We start from the raw sequence: 24,176 nt of genomic DNA on the forward strand, positions 1-24,176 counted from the left end.
CCCTCCCACATCAATTGCAAAAGAGCATTTTAAAATACGCAATAAATGGGTCTTTCCACCTAAAAAAAATTAGCTCATTAAGTATTTTCTAAGATGCTCTTGTCTCTTGGATGAATAATAAGCAGATTATTATCTTCAATAAAGCTGTTCTCTTAAGTAAGATACCAAATAATTTGGTTTTTAAAATAACATTTATATGTTTTGACTTTAAAATGTCAAAATGCAGTAAAATTTAAATTGGTGGTCAATACTCAATTCTTTCCTTAACTCAAGCCATGGCCTCTTTTTTTCCATGAGTTAAAGACAGAATAACAGTGTTAACTTTTCATTCCCAAGCTTCTGTCAATGTTTTAGAGTAACTTATGAAGGTGATTCAACAGTATGGACTTTGGAGGCTTATCAGCTGACTGCCACTGTGTGAAAAAATTATCACTTCAGTCAAACTACAGGAGAACCTATCCTGCATCCACTTCTTACCAACAGAGAGAAAAGCATTGACAATGTGAGAGTAACAGAGAAGCTTGGAACCATTCACCACAAGATATTTGAATTCAGCATAGGAAGGAATATGACCGCAAAATGTGTTCCAGGGGAATACATTTCAGAAAAGTAAATTTTGGAGAATTATTAAATCTAGAGCCCAATCCTGAAACCTTTACTCATGAGTGTAGTCCCAATTGTCCAATGGCATTAACTGTGTGAGTAAAGACTACTTGGGTTAATAAGGGTTACAGAATTAGTCCCCTAGAAAGTAAAGTCTGATAGAAGGACGTATTCAAACCCATCAATGGAAAACAAGTATGGGGAATCCAAGAAGATACATAATTAAGTCACAAAAGATTACAATTCCCCTGAAAAAGAAAAATACAGGCAACAAGGAAAGAGACTGCTCTAATATCTGAGGTTGAAGAAATCCCCTATACTGTTAATAGAAATGTGGAGACGCAGTCCAACATAAACAGTTGGTAAAGTAAACCTTGCAGAGAGAAAAAAAGACAGCAAAAGAGCACAGTGAAGTGAGGCTAGCCAAAAGAATTAAAGGAACAAAGAGGGTTTTAATAAATATTTAATGGGGAAAGTATTAGAGATAAAATACTCCTAATAATAAATGAGAAAATTAATGACTCAAAAATGGCCGAGATACTACATTTTTAAAAATCTATCTTTAACAAACAAAAGGTAGTTTGAATAATTAGGAAATGAGGAAGACTACCAAATTAGCTGTTGATAAAGACTAGGTAAAAAATCCATGGAAATTTAAACATATACAAATCAACTAGCCCAGATGATGTGAAACTTAGAACCCCAGTTCTGCCAATGCTTATACACATGCATTACTTACTCCATGTGAGTAGCCCCTTTGGAATCTGCTCCACAGACACAAAGCAGAGTTAAAGCTGGCTTATGTACCCAGCTGAAGATTCTCCTTGCGAATCTCCCAATGGCATGTGTAGCCAGCCCTACATCACCCACCCTTGAATTCCCCAGTGTAGAGCACATCAACAGCATAGTTGGGGAAAGAAGCCATTGCAGGAACTCTGGTGATCCCTGGCTGCCAGAACAGCTCTTTGGGGGCCATTGCAGCTGGGAGCAAATAAGAGGAGACCTGGGGTTGCTCTAATTTTCACCAGAGGCTGAACTGATCCTTTGGTAGTTCCAGGAAAAGAGAGAGAGGAATAAATATTGCATACAGCCACCTTTGCCCTCCCTCCCCAAGGTTCTGTGCTGAGCAGAGATTGGCCAGACCTAATGAATTAGGTTTGTGTCATAATACAGTCAGAGAAGGTAGCAAAGTTAAGGTTGTGTAAGCATTTGTGCAAACAATGTAAGTTTGGCATTTCCTCACTTGTGAGGAAGGTAGCAAAGTTAAGGTTGTGCAAGCATTTGTGCAAACAATGTAAGGTTGGCATTTCTTCACTTGTGAGTGCTTCTCTTTGTGACCTCAATGATTTCTTCTGACTTGCTTTTTATTTTAATTAAATTTCCTAGGGTTTTGTTGTATTTTTTTCTGAAGAAAATATTAAAAATAAAAAAAAACTTTTATTAGTTCTATTGAAACTAGGTGTGTTGCCACTACATTGAAAACTTCATGCAACTTGCACATTTGGATCAGATCCTAAATGACTTCAATGGAGCTAGGTTGATCCACACCAGCTGAGAATCTGGCCTTTTAAAGTTGCCAGTGACATCAGATTCCACCATTTAACACAGAAAATTTATGTGAAGGGGGTAAGGGCTTTCCAGGAACCTTGGAGTGCCTACTTCCTTCACTGAGGTCACGCTTAAATGAAGAATGCAAGATTTCCTGTATTCTTACTACGATACTAAACTAGCTGTGCATACATATGCAGTGCAGCACATTCTTTCAAACTGTTGGAGGAAGACAGTTGAAAAAAAGTACTAATGTTCTTTTAAAGACTACTGCTCTTGCACAAATTATGATTTTCAAACTCTTTTAACTCATCCAAACCAAAAGCTATATTTCACAGAACATTGAAATGCACCTCTCCTCCCTCACAGCCATTTCCCTGCCAAATTTTCAACTTCTATTTATTTTTTAAATGGAACTGATATACAAACTACTATACTAGATTTGAAATTAATGTGCATCATAAAGCCCACAAACAAGGGAATCTATATAATAAGATTCCAGGATTGTCACTCTGTAGGTCACTCTGAAGCCTAATGTATTTGTATAGCTTGGCTGAGAGCTCTTTTTGATCAGAATATCACCAGATTGACTCATCACTGGGTTTGGTAGACTGTTATGGTCCAATTTTTAAGCTTTCAACCATTTTGACTTTACAAATTACACCCATGCAGAGTACAGCTACCATAAGGAATGCTAAGCATGCCATGCCAAGAGTCCAAGACCAGTGTGGTATCAGAAGTAACTCAACCAATCACCAGCCTTATTCTACAGCTAATTTGCACGCAATAATTTCATAGCTTGTAGGAGAGAGACTGCACAGATGAGTGATTACTTGCATCCATGCAACTGCCAGTTTTTCAAAACCACCCACACAACAACACAACCAACCTGAAACACACACAGTCCCCCACGGCAGCACATACCCCTCATTCACTATGAACACAAATTTTTCAGTGTGAACTGATGGAAACAGCTACAAGCATGGCGGAGAGCCCTTTTTGCTCAGAATACCACCAGTGTCAGTCATCCCTAGGCCCTGTAAGAACCAGATGGAATGTTGGAGTTCACAGGTTCTGTGGCAGTTAGGATGTGACAGTTGATCAGAGAAAGTGAGAGTAACAGCTGTGTGGGATAACAAAGAAGTGTTTGTGCGTCCAGCTAGGGGCAAGTCCCATGACCAAACTTTGGGGAACATGTACAAACAGCAACATTTTTCACTACAACACAGCACATAGAAACAAGACCCCCAAAATACTACTTACCTATCTGGCTTTACTGCCGTTCCATATGATTGACTGTTCACTAAGACATGCAGCTCTGTGTTGTGTTAGCGTGTTTACCATGTTTTGTGACTGTGTTTCCTGACACAGTGTTTGGCAAAAAAGTACACAGACATATTGGTGTGAAGGCCTCCCACTAGTACTGGAATAATCTGAAGCCAAAACATACAGGATTGGGCACAAGTAAAAATGGTTCCCGCATGCTCCCCTCAAAGCTTTGACCACACACAATGCTAGGAAAGAAGGCTACCCTCACCAGCCACAGAATGGATACAAGAAGGAGAACATAAAGTGAAAATTAATTGAATACAGAATATAGATGATGGCTCCCTTCACCCAACTACAACACCCATGCAACGGCAACAGCTTTCAGGTTCTAAAATAAAGCTGTCATATGACACAGGAATGGCTCTAGCCATTTTGCTAGCCAGGTTGGAAAACAAAAAAACAAACAAAAAAAAAGGCCAGCCAATCAGACCGGAAGGGGGGAAAAGAGCACAATCACATAACAACTGTTCCACTCCTCCACCCCTAGAACCAGCCCTGACTTTGCACATATAATTATCTATCAGTCAAGCTTGGTTGATGTGACATACAGATAGCAGGTGAGTGCGACAATGCCTATGCAAAACAACAGGTAACCTTGAGGCTACTGTTGGATAGTATACTTGCCCTCACTAAAGTGTACTGCAGTACACAGTAATACAGATAAATATATTCATCTGTGAATTGCTCTCACTAACCTTGTAACTTGCCCAACATACCTCCTAGGTTTTCAACCTTCCTATTTCCCAAACCCGCACACAGCCTCCAGCTATGCAATTTCCCCACCCAACTGCCATCTAATAAAGTTAATAATATAATAATATTAATTTACGTGTATACATCAGCTTTCATAAATGTTCTCAAAGTTATTTATAAATATTAAATAAGCCTCACTACACCTCTGTGACGTAGGCATGGATTTTTATACCCTCTATACAGCCACAAAGAGGTTACATGGATTGTCCAAGGTCCTAAAACAAATTGGTGGCAGAGCAGGAATAGCTAGAACAAGGTATCATGGCTTCTAGTCCCTTCATCTACCCACTACAGAATGCTCCCTCCTCAGATGTCATTCACCAGGAAATCAAATAGCATTATAAGGCTCGCCTTTGTGGATCTGTATCTCTAATAATATTAATTAAAATAAAAAGTTACGGGAACGCAAATTTAAACCTCTGAAAAGTAGGAAATACAGAGTTAAGGTACATGCCACACACACACACCCCAATCACAAACTTAAGTCTATCCACTGAAGCTGGAAATAGCCGCTAGGAATGGTTCAATAAAGTTCATGCCATAATAAGTAGACATGAGTACCAGGGGAAGGCACTGTTGCATATATTGTGTTGTGTTCCACAGATATGAATTCCAGCAATTATCTGCACGTATTCCAGCTGCATTCACTGTGTTAGGCGGTGGAGGAATTAGTTGGAGCAGATTGGACAAGCTGTCACTGTGATATGAAGAGATGTGTATGAGTACCATGAAGATTCAAGTACGGCTCATTTTACCACTGAGTTCCATAGGTTGCATCAATAGTGGTGTACAGTAGCCTTCTTGTCTTGGGGACTGGTCTCTGGAGTTTAGTGATGGGTAAGAGAGAGCAATGTCTTAGGAGGAATCCTCTGAGCAACTGTGAAAAGGTTGTAATATTTAGCAAGCGGGAGGTGGTTTGTGTGGAGCAGGTTCAGTGTTTGAGTGCAGGCCAGGTGTTGGTACCTCCTGTTCCCTACACTGGACCTAAGTTTTGTCTTAGCAAAGAGAAAGTGTTAGACTTGGTCCTACACTGCTCATATGTTCTGTACTCTGAGTGTTCTGATGCAAGTGAAGAGTACTAGTATATGTGTTATCAATGTGTTAGAGCATCTCTCAAAAAGGGCAGAGTTAAGGTTATGTTGTGAGCACGGCATGTTCCCTAACTTTCTATCTCTTGGTTTTCAAAGGTTTAAGTGTGTGTTACTTTAACTCTTCTGTTCCTTGTTTTTAGAGGTTTAAGTTCAGCTGAACTTGATGTCACAAGCCACCGTTTGGCAACCTTAACTCTGCTTTAATTTAGTCACTCTCAGTTCCATTGCACAAGAAAGGGTTAAGAGTATGAGTCATGATTACATTATCCTAACTGCTGACTGAAGTCTTTAATTTTCCCTTTATTTAATTACTGATAATATCCTTAATAACAAAATCAGAGTCTGCATATGGATTTTGGAGCACTTTAAAATCTCACTTTTAAAAGAAAAATTTTGGTGTCAGGGAAAATCTTCCAAAAGGAGCCCCTGCAGAATGTAGACAAAGCAAAAGCAATGTACACAATACACATTCTCGAAAAGCTGCCAAGAGTTAGGACTCAAATTCACAATGCATGTGGGCTCAAATTCAACAACCACAGCATATTACTTTAAGCCACCCACTTACTGTGACAAACTGCCTGGAAACTTTCTTCTGTCAACAGAGCCCTAGTCTTGCTGGTTGTCTGAGTCTTCCCCATTGCGGGCAAGTGCTCTAACCACTGAGTTATAAGGTGGGCCCCACCCCAACCATCTCCCCCTTCAGCCATATTTTACATGGGACCTGATCTGATAGGAAATTTCAAAGCACACCTACTGGCTCGAGCCCCACATGCCACCTATGTACCCAAATGCCTGTCTTCCCCCAGTTTGTGAATCACTCTGAGGCTTAGGAAGATAGGTGGCCAGATGCCTAGAAGGAATCAGTAGTGCACGTGCCCAGAGGCAGAAATGTAGGCACCGAGGGAACTTTTACCCCGAAAACTTAGATGCTGAGTAAGTTTAAGCACCTACAGCGTTCAGCAGGAGTTTTGTGGATCTCAACAGAGCCTAAAATTGGGACTTAGACACCTAAACTCGACACTTAGGTGCTTATGAGTGGGATTTAGGCATCTAAGTAACTTTGTGGATCCCACCCTTTGTTTCTAAATGGACAGCCTAGTAAGCACTGACTGCACAAATATATTTATTTGTGCACAAATAACCACATTCCTATGAATAAAAGTCACCCTCCCCCCCCAAAAAATGTATAAATAAAAAAATAGGGTTTCAGGTGGTCACATTAAAGCAAATTGAAAAATGGGTACAAATTTAATTTTGAATTAGATTTAATAAATATGTTCACAGATATATTTTTCCACTATTTGCTTAGCTCTACCATTTAGAGCTCAATCATCTATTACTGTTGCCTGAATTGAAACAGCATTCTACCAGGTTTCATACTTCTGCCAATCTGGATGAGGAAAAAAGAAATTAACTCTCCCATATGAAACAATTAAAGAGCACAAGTGCTTCTTTAAGTGTTTTTTACATATGAGGAGGCCAGTAAATACAGTAAAAGCTGTGTTATTCGGCTCTGTACCAACTGGAAAGCTTTCTAAATGGGCATTTCTAAACTTCATAGAAAGTCCGGTTTCTAGTCCAGTTGGCGTGGGGCCGGCAGGCTCCCTACCTGGCTCTGCATGGCTCCCCGAAAGTGGTGACATGTCCCTGCTGCTCCTAGGCGGAGGAATGGCCATGAGGGGTTTGGAGTGTGGGAGGGGGTGCAGGGCTGGGGGTTGGGGCACAGGAGGGGATGCGGAGCGTGGGCTCTGGGAGGGAATCTGGGTGTGGGAGTAGGCTCAGGGCAGGGGCACGGGAGGAGTTTTGGGGTGCCAGATTTGGGCATCGCTCACCTCGGGCGGCTCACGCGCAGTTCCCAGCCAATGGGAGTTGCGGAGCCAGCGCTCGGGGCGGGGGCAACACACAGAGCCGCCTAGCCACGCCTCTGCCTAGGAGCAGCAGGGACAGGTTGCCACCTGCGGGGAGCTGCCTGAGGTGAGCAACCCCCAGACCCGGCACCCCGAAACTCCACCCAAGCCCCAACCCTCTACCCTGAGCCCCCTTCTGCACCCAAACTTAGTTAACCAGAATTTTTCACTTACCGGCACCCCGCATTCCTCCAACATGCCTGATAAAAAAGCTTTTACTGTAATTAGGTTATTGGAATAAAGGAATATGATGAGAAGTAGGGCACTAGGAAATCCATGGAGAAATTTTTTAGGGAGAAAGCTTGGCTCAGTTATTAATACACACAGCTGGGAGTCTGAAGAGCTGGACTTTACTCCTGATGCTACCACAAACTTGCTGAGTCACTTTGAGCAAGTCCTTCAGCTTCTTTGGTTATATGTAGACTAGAATCTGTGGCCTAGTTGTAACCTAAATTTGCCAGTTAACTATAACACCTTTGTAAATACTAATCTAGACACTCCACAAATGTTTGTGTGATGGAACAAACATCTGTGCAGTGTTTACATTAAGATGTACAATGGTGGTAGTTAAGTATTGGCAATCAATTATCTCAAGTTACAGTGGGACCACAACTCAAGTTAATCAGTTAACTCAAGTTAGCCCAGGACCAAAAAATCTAGTCTAGACATACCCTTTGATTCAATTTCTGCTTGTGTGAAGTGGAGATAATAATACCTACCTCACCTGGTTGTTGTAAAGCTTAATTCATTAATCTTTCCAAAGTGCATAGAGTTCTTCAGATGGAAGACAATGTAGAAGTGTTAATTATTAATTATTATTATTATTAATGATTAGAAGCTTGCATAAACTAGCCAAGCATAACAACATTCAGCAGACAAAAGAAGAATCCTTCTGGTATCTATTTTTAATCGGGATTTTATGACAAAGAATATCACTAGCATTACAGACGACACTGAAAAAATGCAAATTAAATAGCATGTCACTCTAAACTCATTAAGGGATTGCTCTTGATCTCATTGAACTCCATAGTAGTTTTGCTGCTGACTTAAATAGGAGCTTTGTCAGGACCTAAAAATCAAAATGCAGATCAGGAAACTACTAAAAAACCAGATGACTTTGCTTATTGGCCAATTCTGTTTACACAAGAGTAAGGAAAGAAATGCAATACACTCAAGAAAAGTATCAGAAAGGAAAGATCTGGCATAAGAACAGATGCAACATGCACTCACTGCAAACACAAACACAATCAAAAGATTATTGCTCAGCATGAAACAAAAGACACAGAAAATGCAACTTACGCTAGGTCTACACTACCCGCCTGAATCGGTGGGTAGAAATCGACCTCTCGGGGATTGATTTATCGCGTCCCATCGGGACGCGACAATCGATCCCCAAATCGGCGCTCTTACTCCACCAGCGGAGGTGGGAGTAAGCGCTGCCGACAGAAAGCCGCAGAAGTCGATTTTGCCACCGTCCTCACAGCGGGGTAAGTCGGCTGCGATACGTCGAATTCAGCTACGCTATTCACGTAGCTGAATTTGCGTATCTTAAATCGACTCCCCCCTGTAGTGTAGATGTACCCTAACTGGAACACATTAAGATGATCCACTGCACTAAAATGGTGAAATAAATAGTGGTTGGAGGCACAGAGTAGGAATTAGGAGCATTGATTTTAGGACTGATTACTTGTGAAGAGAACAGTAATAAATAGCAAGTAGCAGTACGGCTATATGTCAGAAGAGTGAATTTTAAGATCAATGCAGATGAAGATATAATTCCAGTATCCCAGAAATCATTTCAGTACATAGCACAGCAGACATTGCTGGAGCCTATGATAACCAATGTACACATCTCACAAGGGAAATTACATTTGGGCTATTAATTTTAAATTTCTAGTAACAAACAAAAATTTACTGTTTACGATGCAGTCTGTAGAATGGGCCTCCTGCAGTAGAGGAAGTAAACCTAGAGGTCCAAGAACACTGGTCTTATGTTTCAGCTAGTTAAAACTGAAATGAAAGATCTTCTTCCAAAAATCAATCTACTTCCCATAGATTTGATACACAACATGGTGTGTCCTTTTCAAATGCTTCCAAAAGTGAAAGCAAACATTAATCAGAATAAAAAATATAAACTTCAAAGAGGAAATTAGTGAGCCAATGAGTTGGGGTGTATGCCAATAACCCTAGAGGCAAAAAAGAATGGGAGAATAAGAATTTGAGCAGACCTTAAGCTATTGAATGAGGCAGTGAAACGAGAAAGATTTATGCTTCCTACATTAGATTAATATTGCTCCTAAATTAGCTGGAGCTTGTGTTTTCTCTTCACTGGGTTTTGGCTACCTCTGCACAATGACAGTGTCAAAATCACATTTATAACCCCATTTGGAAGAGTCTGTTTTCAGCAAACTCCATTTGGAATTGCCTCTTTAATTGAAATGGTCTAGAGAATAATGTCTGAGCTCCAACGTGCTCATTAGTAATAATGGCTGTCTGTGCCGAGGGAGACAGTGTGGATTAGTGAGAAAGAGGTTGAAAGAGCTTGAAAGAGGGGGTAATCTATTGGTGAAAACATATAGAAGCACAGAAGTTTGAAAAAAACAAGCACAATGACAACAGCGAAAAACTCAAAATATGACCAGTTGTTTAACTAGTAGGAAATTCAGATATCCCAGACCAGAAGGACATCATCTAGGAAACATCCTCCTCCTTCTCTCCAGGGTCAGTTAAAATGGACTTTACTGAGACATTCTTTTGCAGATGCCTGTAAACCCACCTTTCCTAGAGAATGACCCTACATGCAATATAGGAAGACCCTTCCCTCCAGCTTCTCTGTGTGTGAGATTTTTAGGGTATGTCTACACTGAAAATAAAAACCCGCGACTGGCCTGGGTCAGCTGCCTGGGTCAGGCTAAGGGGCTGATTAATTGCGCTGCAGACATTTGGGCTCAGGCTGGAGCCCGAGCCCTGGTCCCAGCTCAAGCCCAAATGTTTACGCCACAATTAAACAGCCTCTTAGTCTGAGCCCCGCAAGCCCGAGTTAGCTGACCTGGGTCGGCCATGGGTGTTTAACTGCAGTGTAGACATACCCTCAGGGACAAATGTTTGGGAAGTTGTAGCCCCAGTTGTACTGCTCCAACCACAGACCCTTCAATTCACTACTACCACCTTCAGTGAGGTCCTGAGCCCTTTTCTGGAGGGAACCCTCCTTCAAGAAGCATGAAGAAATTCTTCTGGTAAATGTAAAAATCTTAAAAGTCTGCTGGTTACTTCCAGGTGAATGTTACCAGGAGCAAGGATTTTAACAAAAACACCACACTTTTAAACCCAATGAAATGAGCCACAGCACTTTCCCAAACAGCAAAACAAATCCCACCTCAAATATTCAAGCTTTGAAGGCCCAACTAAACAGAGTCCTGATATAGTAACCCATTTCCACAGCTACAGGTGACACAGGTAGCCCAAAGTGACCCATGGTCACAATGACATTCTTGCACCCAGAAAGACAGAAGAGGTACATACTTCATGTTTGAAAACAATGCTGAACACTGTGATTAAAACTAAAGCAGGGCAAGTGCCAAGTTAAAAAAAAAAAGTGAAATCACGTAACAGTAGTTGTATGGGTCCTCAAGCACAAATTCAAATTGAGCACCCAACTTTGAATACACCCTTCTCACATCCTTTCTCTTTTGGTTTACTTATTATTGGTATTTATATGTTCATCGCCATGGTATCTGAGTGTTATCCAAAGTGACCACCCAAACCATGCCACCCCCTTCGCAGTCCTTGGTGGTTCTGCCCTCCAGTCCTCATTCTCACCACCAAGTCCCTGGTGACTTTGCCCTTCTCCTCACTTCCTTCCCGAAGTCCTTTGTGGTTTGGTCCCTCTCTCCAGCACGGTGTCTCTGCCTCACCCTAAAGTAGTGATTGGCAAAAGAAGCTGCCATCATCTGCTACCTTCCTGGACAGATGGCTGCCTGCTGATTTAGGAGTTTTCTGAGGGAGCTTGGGATTGGGGAGGCAATGGTCACATAGATGTACTTGCTCCCTGAGAAGTGGGAATTAACTGTCTTAATAAAATGGGTTGGTGAGATGCCTATAACAAGTCATTAGCCACTTCTGCCATTTCCTGGTAGCAAGTGGAGCATCCTGCAGTAAAGGAGGCACTTTTCCTTGTCAAGTCTGCTGGTTCTCTGAAGGGTGACCCCATTGCTTAGAATCTGTCTCTTTCTCCTGAGACTCCTGCAGACTCCACTGGAATCATGAGTCCCCAGGCACTGTCACAGTATGATTTATCCCCATGAGGGAAATTCAGAATTTTGGACATATGGGCTAAAATGCAACTCAGTTCAAATCAAAGACATCTAAGAGATCTTATCCCTCAGAACATCGCAGTTATACTAAGTATTTGGAATGGTTAACTATCTGAAGACATTACTCCCAAACATGACATCAGAGATCCAATTAACGCAGGACAGACAGACATCATTTGTGTGTACAGATGCGCTGGACAATGGGCTTCCAATTATGTAAAAACCTATATTCCCTGTGCCAATGCTAAGACCCACAGCCATGCAGGCATTGCAAGCAGTTCTGGTACTGTCATTTTAGTTCCTGGGGGGAAAGGTGTTACTTCACCGAGGATTAAGATCACTTTTTCTACAGTTTGCCAAGAGGAAGAGGGAAATTTGTCTTATTTTATTTTTATATTTAAAATTAACTTTTGCATTAATTCAAATGTGGATCAGTTAAATGTAAATCAAGTTACCTTTCAACAATGTTTCTAGTTCCTCTCTTCATAGTGCTTTTTCTGAAGTTGTTTGTGTGAGAAGTAGACTTTCCCCATATCCCTCAGTCCCTTCGCCAGTTTCTTCTTTGTATGGAGAGCTCATAATCCTTTGTGATCTCTGTCATTGTAAAATCCCAGCCATTCCCGCAGCAGCAGTCACTAACAGGAAACAATGAATTCTAAGAACGAGTAGGAAGGAAAAAAGGTCATTTTACAAGGAAAAGGCCCTGGGTTGGATAACATATGGATAACCACTTGACCAGCCTGGCACAAACAGGTGAATGGAGACTTGCTGTCCCTAAGAATATGCTAGTAGCTAGGGATTAAAAGTAAGGGGGAGTGTGTGAAAGCAAAATTCCCCTCTTCCTGGCTACAACAGTGGGAGATTTCTACTTCCTGTCCCTTTCCTGAGGAGAGAGAGCACCCCTTCCTCCTGCCTCTTCAGTGGCAGAAGAAATAAAGATTCCTCAGCTGGGAGGTTTTAAAGTGCAAGGATTAGAAGAATCTGGTGCCTGACTGAAGACCAGGGGACAAAGAAGGAAAGAAACACAGCCTGCTACCCTCAGTTCTCTCCTACATGGGCAAAGGAAGACCGTGGCACTAGCTCCCCCATTCTGTGCCAAATCAAGGGGAAACATGACCATGTTAGTGCCCTCTCCCCTTCTGGCACTCTCCAGTAGCATGTAGGGGTGAGGAAGGGGTAAAAGCTAAAGGTGTTTGGAACACACAGGATGTTCCCTATACACAATGCACTTTTGCAGGCCACACACCCAGCTTTGTTTGGATGACACTGAACTTGGGCAGGAACAACTGACTCCTTTCCAATTCATTTATTTCCTTTTCCCTATTGTTTTCCCTTTGCCATGTCCCATCACAAGATGATTCAATGTCATTTCATCACATGTTGTCAACATCCATGACAACACACAACCACCAGCACTGGTGAGCTCCCCCTCAAATTTTGATGTACTTTAATCACTGCTTAAAAAGCATGAGATTATTGTTAGGGACTCTCAGATGGGTAAATAACAGTTGTAACATTATAGGACTGCACTCTGGCTTTCCTCCTGAAAGGAGCACTGGAGGGAGGATCAAAGCTCCAGAAGCCATGCAGAAATTCCTTGCAACTTTCTGCCTTTGTACAGCAGAAGAAAGCAGAGCAGCTAAGGTGGAGTGGCACACTTTGCATCGGCTTTACAATTTCATCAAAAATAAGAAGTATACCCTTCCCACAGTGCCTGCAGCTGGATGCCAGCAGGTGTACGGGGAAGGCAGGGCCCTGGCCACCTCCCCAATTTACTGCCGAGCACACTAGCCAGTTCCTTTGTAGTGTTTATGGAATGCTAGTGAAAGCATTCTGCCAGGGTACTGTGCAGTGTCAATAACGTAGGAGAAGAGGCTCCATGTGCCCTTTTCCCACCAGCATACTCAAGTAGGACTAGCCAGAATTTAGTCTATAGATTGCAGCTCACCACCTTGGGACATTAATCTGAAAGTGTTATGTGTACATTCACAAAACATTTATGCAAAGTGTGTTAAACACAATTGTTCATGGGTCGCCACTAATAAACTTGATAATTCAATTACTAGCTTTTGTTCATTCATCAGTAATTATATAAATGGAATATTCCCATTTTGTCACATATTATATCCTCACCACTTAATTCATTCTAAGACCTGTTCTTTCAAGAGCACTATAACCTTCTCAAATGTAAAACTCATTTAATACATTATAGGGGAGCTGGAGGAGCCACTTATTAGTATAAGGCTCAGTTTTCAATTGCTTATAACTTGGCCAAATTTTAACCATTTGGGCTGAAATTTTCCATGATGGGATCTGCCTTGTGCTGATTTTTGTTTAAATGGAAAACCTCAGCAAAAAAGTTCAGCTATTTCTGAGAACAAATCTTGTGGGAGGGAACATGTCATTTTGCCCATGGTAAGAAATTCCTATTTTAACAGCTCTAGCATCCCTATGATTTAGAGAAATTTGGCAGTGGAGTGGCCCTTGTATTGGGGATGTGTAGGGTGACCAGACGTCCCGATAAAATTGGGACTGCCCCGATATTTCGCTCCGCCGGCATTTTTTTTTTGCTCTGCCGGCGGACGCCTCCTCCCCCCGGTGTCATCTGGTCACCCTAGGGATGTGCCTTGTGCTATTCCTGTGAAAATCCACTCAAATTTGGCCAAGTTATAAGCCTTTGGGAAAAAATCACAGTTCACACATGCTCAGTAGAGACTTCTTAGACTTTAGCAACTAAAATCTCTGATGATTCCATCCTCACTGATTATGCTTGAGCCTCTCTCAGCTGCCAGTGTGACTGGATTGCACATGCACCCTCTCTACAGACTGAATGAACATGCTCAAGCCCTTAGCTACAGGAACGAAGCTGGACTTTCCCTGTGATGGCTGCTTCCAGCTACTCTGGACTTGGGCTGTGGACTAGAGCTTAGCACTGTAACTGAGTCTGTTCTTCCTGTCTCCTGAATGCACCCCAGACTGGCCCCAGGAAGCACAGAGCAGTGGGGAAGAGACAGGACTGGGACAGGGACTATTTGCAGGGGACAGGATGAAAGCATCAAGCTTGGGGAAAATGGGCACAAGAGTGTGTGCCCACTAGATCACTCTCCCCTCCACAGCCTAGAATGGAAATCTGGATTCCTGAGTCTCACCATTCCCCTGTTGTCAGCAAATCTTTGTGAAACTCACTAGCAAAGTGTGTGTCTCATCCCCATCTGCTGCTGGCCTGCATAGAGGATAACAAACTACTTCTGCTACGAGTTATTCCATTAACTCAAGTGGCAGAGGTCTGTGAAGTGGATTTAAGGTTCCAACCCTGCTGATGAACAATATGGATGTCAGTACGATTCTACATGATGGAATTTCTGTTTTTTTTAACATAGGAAATTACACACAAAAATCCTATTTTAAAAGAATATTATTAACGTTACAAAGCCAAACATTCATAATTTAGGAAATGCCCGAACTAAGGTTGCTTGTGCAACCTTATAGATTCAAAGGCTAGAAGGGACCACTGTAATTGACTAGATTGACTTCCTGCACAACACATACCATAGAACTTCCCTGAATTAATTTCTATCTGAACTACAGCATATCTTTTAGAAAAACATTCAATTTTGATTTAAAAATTGCCAGTGATGGAGAAGTTTAGGCTTGAAATTAGACGAAGGTTTCTGACCATCAGAGGGGTGAAATATTGGAACGGCCTTCCGAGGGAAACGGTGGGGGCGACGGACCTGTCTGGTTTTAAGATTAAGTTGGATAAGTTTATGGAGGGAATGGTTTAATGATAAAACATAGTAGCCAAGGAAAACCAAGCAATGGTACATGAACAGCATAATGGCCAACAAGGGTCAGGCTAGAGACTCTTGCCTATATGCTCGGGGTATTACTGATCGCCATATTTGGGGTCGGGAAGGAATTTTCCTCCAGGGTAGATTGGCTGAGCCTCCGGAGGTTTTTCGCCTTCCTCCGCAGCATGGGGCAGGGATCACTAGCAGGAGGGTCTCAGCCGATTGAAGTCACTAAAACACAGGATTGGGGACTTCAACGGTAGAGTCCAGGGAAGGGTCTTGCGGCCTGCAGCATGCAGGGGGTCAGACCAGATGATCATAATGGTCCCTTCTGACCTTAATGTCTATGAGTCTATGAGAATCCACCACAGGCTGAGAAAAATTGTACCAATGATTAATTATCCTCACTATTAAAATTTCACACTTTATTTCTAATCTTTGTCTAGCCTCAACTTCCAGCTCTTGGATCTTGCTATATCTTTCTCTGCTACACTGAAGAACCCGCATTATCAAAGTTTTGTTCCCCACACAGGTCCTTAGAGACTGTGATCAAGTAACCCCTTAACCTTCTCTTTGTTAAACTAAACAGATTGAGCTCCTGGAGCCTGTCACTCTAAGGCATGTATTTCAATCCTTCAATCATTCTTGTGGTTCTTCTCTGAACATTCTCCCATTTATCAACATCCTCTGGTATTGTGGACACCAGAACTGGAACAGTATTCCAGTAGTGGTTGCAACACGTGCCAAATATAGAAGTAATTTAATCTCTTGATACTCCTTAATTCAGCCCCTTTGTGAATATGTATTACAGTCTTTCATTACATGATCACGTACTATTTTTTCCACAGGACCCCAGCCTCATTCAGTGCACCAGATTGATCTGGGGCAGGCAGCAGGCTCACTGGCAGCTGTCCCTGGTCATGCTAGTGCAATGGGTGGGGCTGAGGACAGAGCAGGGGGCAGTATAGCCATGCTGGAGGAGCTGCCAGTGCAGGGCATTGGCTCATGGGAGTGGCAGCCCGCCAGGCTGCTGCTTTCACCGCTGTGGTTCCCAATAGAGCCCTGCAGCACCACGGATACCGATTTATATCTATGTATAAGTTTATTCCCTATGTATAGGTTTATTCCTGAGAAGGTTGTGAAGGCTAGGACTATAACAGAGTTTAAAAGAGAACTGGATAAATTCATGGTGGTTAAGTCCATTAATGGCTATTAGCCAGGACGGGTAAGGAATGGTGTCCCTAGCCTCTGTCTGTCAGAGGATGGAGATGGATGGCAGGAGAGAGATCACTTGATCATTACCTGTTAGGTTCACTCCCTCTGGGGCACCTGGCATTGGCCACTGTCGGTAGACAGGATACTGGGCTAGATGGACCTTTGGTCTGACCCGGTACAGCTTTTCTTATGTTCTTATGTATACTTTTAATGCAATTTGATTTCATATTAATTTGATGCACATTTTATGTAATTTGATTTCTTATTAACCTGGTTTCATATCAATTTGATTTCATATTTTAACATAGATTAAGAAAACACATTGTTTTCCAGGTAACATGCTGGAATTTGTGCCAGTAGACATTGTTAACCCAGTAGGAATTGTTGTGATATTTACCAATATGTAGGTGTAAATATTTTTGTAAAAATCCATTCCTTATTCTCACACAAAGCCACAGAAAATAAATATTGGGAGATAAGAGGAAGGTAAGCAGTGTTTAAGGGATCATAGCCATAGTAAAGCCACTACTCTTTCTGCCTGTGTTTTGAGAACATTTTCAAAACTTCTTGACTATCAGTGATAAAACACCAACAAACACCAGGAATTCTTCCTTTCAGCACATGCTGTTTAGTTTCCCTTTGCACTCCCAGGGGTAAATCAAGAGAAAAATTATCTTTTCAACATGAAATGCAAAGATGTGAAGAGATTCAATTCCTCAGAAAAGTGCTGCTTTCATACTATGTGCAGATGCACATGATTACTGATAATTGAAGATACTTGGTTTTAGCAAATCTGATAGATAGTAAAAGCTGTCTCTTAACAGAAAATTGTTGTGTGAGTAATAAACAGACGTTATATGAGCTGAAGTAATAGTCTCTGTGACACTATCCAGTGGCTCCATAAAGCGTTTGACCATGCGATCATCACATGTATTCAAGCACATACATTAAAACAATTGCACAAGTACTTTTTCTTCTTCTTTGTTTATTTTGTTTTCTTTTTTTAAAAAAGAACTTATATACACATATCAATGTGAAAAAAGATATGACTAACAGTTTATAGGCACAGATGAGGACACTGAGTATGATTCTCACAGTAACTGTACCGGTAGCTGTCTGTTTTGGTCCTGCAGTGAGAACGAGGCCAGATGAGCCTTGCATACATGCAAAGCCCCAGTGTTTTCAAGTGGTCTGTATGGTTCTGATAGCAGGTTCAGAATCTTAGTTTTCCTGCAGCAGCCTAAGGTTGACATTTTGCACATAGCAACAGAGAGTCCTGTGGCACCTTTAAGACTAACAGATGTATTGGAGCATGCCGACGAAGTGGACATTCACCCACGAAAGCTTATGCTCCAATACATCTGTTAGTCTTAAAGGTGCCACAGGACTCTCTGTTGCTTTTTACAGATCCAGACTAACACGGCTACCCCTCTGATATTTTGCACATAGACATGGCTTTCTGGGTTGTGATTCATTCATTTTTAGACAAAGTATGACTCATTCTTAGAAGTAAAAATTAGGGTATTTGGGTTTTTTTTAAATATCAGAATCTAAAACTTGTTTTCCTTTAATTATGTAAAAAAGAAAATTAGGTTCCATCCTCCAAAGCCTTTCACTTCTGGGAAGTTATTCATGTAAATGTGGAAGATCTTCAGGGTTTGCAAGATTCTTCTTCAAACAAATTTCAACACTGCAAAAGTGTGTGTGTGTGTGTGTGTGTGTGTGTGTGTGTGTGTGTGTGTGTGTGTGTGTGTGAGAGAGAGAGAGAGAGAGATATTATGTAGTGTGTTTGTGTGTTATGTGCATGTGCACTTGTGTGTATAATATTGCATTTATGTGGCATATCTGCATTTTATTCTAGATTGGCAATGAGAGATCAATATATCATTTTTACTGCTTCTCTCTTTCAGAATATAACTGCACTACAGAAAGGCTATTAAAATCATGATGGAAAGGGTTACAAAATGTAATCAGAAATTATCATTAAAAGGCAATTAAAATCTCAAGTCAAAGATTTAGTTTGTGCTGGTGTGAAGAATCTGAAATATCCACCTCGGGGAAACATTTCAGTGGTTAAAAAACCATGACCAAAGGACATACCACTCACAACCCATTTGGCTAATCAATGGTTCATTCATTCGTGTGTGTTACATGGAAACAAAAACATATTTGTGATGCTCTCTGTGAATTTGCTGGTGTCTCCTTTGCGCTTAGACTATCAGAGCATTCGTGTACACAATATTATCTGTTTATGAGAAACTGATTAGCACCACACACTCCCCTCTCCATTCATACTGTGCTGAATGATTAGCAAGGGAGGGAATAACATACAAGCTTTTGACCACTGTAATTGCCTTTGTATCCATGTAATTCAAATAATTTATTATCTTGCACAAGACTTTAATAGTATAAAGCTTCCTTCCTGAAAAGGTGGAGGGCGGAATTAATGTTTCAAAATTCCTGACTGTGAAAAATAAAATCAAGGTATGTGGGTTGTATTTGGGAAATAAAAGTTGTAACCTCATTTCATTCCATACTGAAAATCCTCCTCCGCAAAAAGTATTGCCTGGCCTCAGCATCTCGCAGCCTCACATACTGTCTCCATCTCTTTACTACTTCTCTCAGCCAGAACAATAAGATTCATATAAATGAATCTGTGTATACAATGTAGTTGGATTATATGAAGGATATTCTAAATAACCTTCATGCTCAACGACCAGCTTACCCTACATTAGTCAACTAGTTTCAGTACATACATCTGTTCCGGCTCAGACAGAATTTAGAAACATTTTTATGTAATTAATCACATTATTTATTACCTGCCTGACAGGTGAATTTTAATATTTCTCTCTTTCTACGTGTCTGAGAGACGGAGGACGCATGCGCTCACACTTGCTCACACAGGGAGTCAACCACAAGAATTACTTAAAAAGAGAGAGAGAGAGAGAGAGAGAGAGACATTCCCAGAAATCCAGTCAGAGATAAAAACCAATAGGACAATTTCTGTGAATTTTAAATGATGACTAGTAACTCCGCACTGGTCACAGTCCCTGAAGCTATAGCACCCCCTGCCCTCCTAAGTTAAGAAACTGTAGCAGAAGATAAGTTGAGGAAAGTAGAGCAAGATGAGTCTTCAGTGTGACTCTCATCATGAAGTTCCTGTAGATGCAAAATGCTTTCTTTATAGTTGGAATCAATCATATGTAATTGTAAGCAGAATGTATTAAAGGCCCTGCATATTGAAGTCCAGAGGCCATTTCATAGATCCTATTGCACACAGAAGACTGTATTTCTATTCAATTTCCTGGCACTCATTAGGATGCAATAATAGCTACACAAAGGGCAGAGGGAGGCTCTATAAATCTCCATGATGCACAAGACTAAAGGACAAACCCATATCGATACTTAGGGAAATGCAAGAAAAATTAAAGCGGTTTTGCTTTGTCAAGTGTGCTCTCATTTTGTTTCAGTAACAGCAAGGTTGAAGAAAGAGTATAATATATAATAATAATAATAATAATAATCACTGTCTCGCTACCAGTAGAGGATGTTGCAAAGGGGATCCAAAGAGCTGACAAGACAGCAGGAGGTAAGAAAGAAAAAAGGCGATGAGTAGGATCTAAAATAGAAATCTTCACCTCGTATATAATGTGGTGCAGGAGTTTGGGAAAGAGCAATACAATATAAATAAGCTGTTCTTCAAACACAATCTGAAAGCTTTTAAAAAGCAAGCATCTCTTTAAAGAAAAAAAACATTCATATTGTAAAAGATAAGGGTACCAAATCCTTGAGGCATACACAGCCCAGTGGCCAATAACACTAGGATGATTCATAGATTCATAGATTATAGGACTGGAAGGGACCTCGAGAGGTCATCGAGTCCAGTCCCCTGCCCGCATGGCAGGACCAAATACTGTCTAGACCATCCCTGATAGACATTTATCTAACCTACTCTTAAATATCTCCAGAGACGGAGATTCCACAACCTCCCTAGGCAATTTGTTCCAGTGTTTAACCACCCTGACAGTTAGGAACTTTTTCCTAATGTCCAACCTAGACCTCCCTTGCTGCAGTTTAAACCCATTGTTTCTGGTTCTATCCTTAGAGGCTAAGGTGAACAAGTTCTCTCCCTCCTCCTTATGACACCCTTTTAGATACCTGAAAACTGCTATCATGTCCCCTCTCAGTCTTCTCTTTTCCAAACTAAACAAACCCAATTCTTTCAGCCTTCCTTCATAGGTCATGTTCTCAAGACCTTTAATCATTCTTGTTGCTCTTCTTTGGACCCTTTCCAATTTCTCCACATCTTTTTTAAAATGCGGCGCCCAGAACTGGACACAATACTCCAGCTGAGGCCTAACCAGAGCAGAGTAGAGCGGAAGAATGACTTCTCGTGTCTTGCTCACAACACACCTGTTAATACATCCCAGAATCATGTTTGCTTTTTTTGCAACAGCATCACACTGTTGACTCATATTTAGCTTGTGGTCCACTATAACCCCTAGATCCTTTTCTGCCGTACTCCTACCTAGACAGTCTTTTCCCATTCTGTATGTGTGAAATTGATTTTTCCTTCCTAAGTGGAGCACTTTGCATTTGTCTTTGTTAAACTTCATCCTGTTTAACTCAGACCATTTCTCCAATTTGTCCAGATCATTTTGAATTATGACCCTGTCCTCCAAAGTAGTTGCAATCCCTCCCAGTTTGGTATCATCCGCAAACTTAATAAGCGTACTTTCTATGCCAATATCTAAGTCGTTGATGAAGATATTGAACAGAGCCGGTCCCAAAACAGACCCCTGCGGTACCCCACTCGTTACGCCTTTCCAGCAGGATTGGGAACCATTAATAACAACTCTCTGAGTACGGTTATCCAGCCAGTTATGCACCCACCTTATAGTAGCCCCATCTAAATTGTATTTGCCTAGTTTATCGATAAGAATATCATGCGAGACCGTATCAAATGCCTTACTAAAGTCTAGGTATACCACATCCACCACTTCACCCTTATCCACAAGGCTCGTTATCCTATCAAAGAAAGCTATTAGATTGGTTTGACATGATTTGTTTTTCACAAATCCATGCTGGCTGTTCCCTATCACCTTACCACCTTCCAAGTGTTTGCAGATGATTTCCTTAATTACTTGCTCCATTATCTTCCCTGGCACAGAAGTTAAACTAACTGGTCTGTAGTTTCCTGGGTTGTTTTTATTTCCCTTTTTATAGATGGGCACTATATTTGCCCTTTTCCAGTCTTCTGGAATCTCTCCCGTCTCCCATGACTTTCCAAATAGCTAGAGGCTCAGATACCTCCTCTATTAGCTCCTTGAGTATTCTAGGATGCATTTCATCAGGCCCGGGTGACTTGCAGGCATCTAACTTTTCTAAGTGATTTTTAACTTGTTCTTTTTTTATTTTATCCGCTAAACCTACCCCCTTCTCATTAGCATTCACTATGTTAGGCATTCCTTCAGACTTCTCGGTGAAGACCGAAACAAAGAAGTCATTAAGCAACTCTGCCATGTCCAAGTTTCCTGTTACTGTTTCTCCCTCTTCACTAAGCAGTGGGCCTACCCTGTCATTGGTCTTCCTCCTGCTTCTAACGTATTGATAAAAAGTCTTCTTGTTTCCTTTTATTCCCGTAGCTAGTTTGAGCTCATTTTGTGCCTTTGCCTTTCTAATCTTGCCCCTGCATTCCTGTGTTGTTTGCCTATATTCATCCTTTGTAATCTGTCCTAGTTTCCATTTTTTATATGACTCCTTTTTATTTTTTAGATCGTGCAAGATCTCGTGGTTAAGCCAAGGTGGTCTTTTGCCACATTTTCTATCTTTCCTAACCAGCGGAATAGCTTGCTTTTGGGCCCTTAATAGTGTCCCTTTGAAAAACTGCCAACTCTCCTCAGTTGTTTTTCCCCTCAGTCTTGATTCCCATGGGACCTTACCTATCAGCTCTCTGAGCTTCCCAAAATCTGCCTTCCTGAAATCCATTGTCTCTATTTTGCTGTTCTCCCTTCTACCCTTCCTTAGAATTGCAAACTCTATGATTTCATGATCACTTTCACCCAGGCTGCCTTCTACTTTCACATTCTCAACGAGTTCCTCCCTATTTGTTAAAATCAAGTCTAGAACAGCTTCCCCCCTAGTAGCTTTTTCAACCTTCTGAAATAAAAAGTTGTCTCCAATGCAGTCCAAGAATTTGTTGGATAGTCTGTGCCCCGCTGTGTTATTTTCCCAACATATATCCGGATAGTTGAAGTCCCCCATCACAACCAAATTTTGTGCTTTGGATGATTTTGTTAGTTGCTTGAAAAAAGCCTCATCCACCTCTTCCACCTGGTTAGGTGGCCTGTAGTAGACTCCTAGCATGACATCTCCCTTGTTTTTTGCCCCTTTTAGCCTAACCCAGAGACTCTCAACACTTCCGTCTCCTATGTCCATCTCTACCTCAGTCCAAGTGTGTACATTTTTAATATATAAGGCAACACCTCCTCCCTTTTTCCCCTGTCTATCCTTCCTGAGCAAGCTGTACCCATCCACACCAACATTCCAATCATGTGTATTATCCCACCAAGTTTCAGTGATGCCAACAATGTCATAGTTGTATTTATTTATTAGCACTTCCAGTTCTTCCTGCTTATTCCCCATACTTCTCGCATTTGTATATAGGCATCTAAGATACTGGTTTGATCTTTCCTCCCAGTTTTGTCCTGACTCTCCTTTCTCTCTGCCAATATAGCCCACACTCCCTCTCGTTTCCGACCCATCTCCCCGGTCTCCATGTTCCCCACTTACCTGTGGGCTTTGCTCACCTGTCCCCGTCGAACCTAGTTTAAAGCCCTCCTCACTAGGTTAGCCAGTCTGTGTCCGAATAGGGTCTTTCCTCTCCTCGAAAGGTGAACGCCATCTCTGCCTAGCAGTCCTTCCTCGAATAGCATCCCGTGGTCTAGGAAGCCAAAGCCCTCCTGGCGACACCATCTTCGCAGCCAGGCATTCACCTCCATAATGTATCTGTCTCTGCCCGGGCCCCTACCTTTGACAGGAAGAATTGAAGAGAATACCACCTGCGCTCCAAACTCCTTCACCCGTACTCCCAGAGCCCTGTAGTCACTCTTGATCCGCTCAGTGTCACACCGCGCAGTATCATTTGTGCCCACATGGATGAGTAGCATGGGGTAGTAGTCAGAGGGCTGGATAATCCTCGACAATGCCTCCGTAACGTCTCGGATACGGGCCCCCGGCAGGCAGCATACCTCCCGAGATGAAATGTCAGGGCGACAGATGGGCGCCTCCGTCCCCCTCAGCAGAGAGTCTCCGACCACCACTACCCTACGTTTCCTATTCGCAGTGGTGGCAGCAGACTTTCCAGCCTTAGGGGTACGAGGCTTCTCCTCCTTTACTGTAGGGAGCGATTCCTTCTTTCCTGTATCAAGGAGAGCATAACGGTTACCTATAACCACGGCAGGAGGGTTCGGAGCAAGGGTGGAGCACTGCCTGCTGCCAGAAGTAACCAGCTGCCAGTGTCCACCCTGAGCCATCTCCTCCTCCACCAGTGGTGTATCAGGAGTCCTGTGTACTGGGACAGCTACCTCAGCTGTCTCCACATGGACACTGTCGAGGAATTGCTCG

At 41.9% G+C, this 24,176-nt stretch overlaps 1 protein-coding gene across 7 annotated transcripts in view; it reads right to left on the reverse strand.

Annotated features, from left to right (window-relative positions):
• Window positions 1-24,176, reverse strand: part of ESR1 (estrogen receptor 1) — a 304,660-nt gene that overhangs the window by 210,866 nt on the left and 69,618 nt on the right. For 2 of the 7 annotated variants that reach the window (XM_054023304.1, XM_054023305.1), the window contains exon 2: window positions 12,000-12,179. The exons of 3 other annotated variants lie outside the window; for them this stretch is intronic. The gene's annotated coding sequence lies outside the window, so the exon portion shown is untranslated. Of the gene's footprint in view, window positions 1-11,999; window positions 12,200-24,176 lie in introns of all 7 variants that reach the window. 2 more of the 7 variants (XM_054023301.1, XM_054023302.1) reach the window with 1 other exon arrangement.

The sequence above is a fragment of the Malaclemys terrapin genome, chromosome 3 (genome assembly GCF_027887155.1).
Source record: "Malaclemys terrapin pileata isolate rMalTer1 chromosome 3, rMalTer1.hap1, whole genome shotgun sequence".
Taxonomy (NCBI): Eukaryota; Metazoa; Chordata; order Testudines; family Emydidae; genus Malaclemys; species Malaclemys terrapin.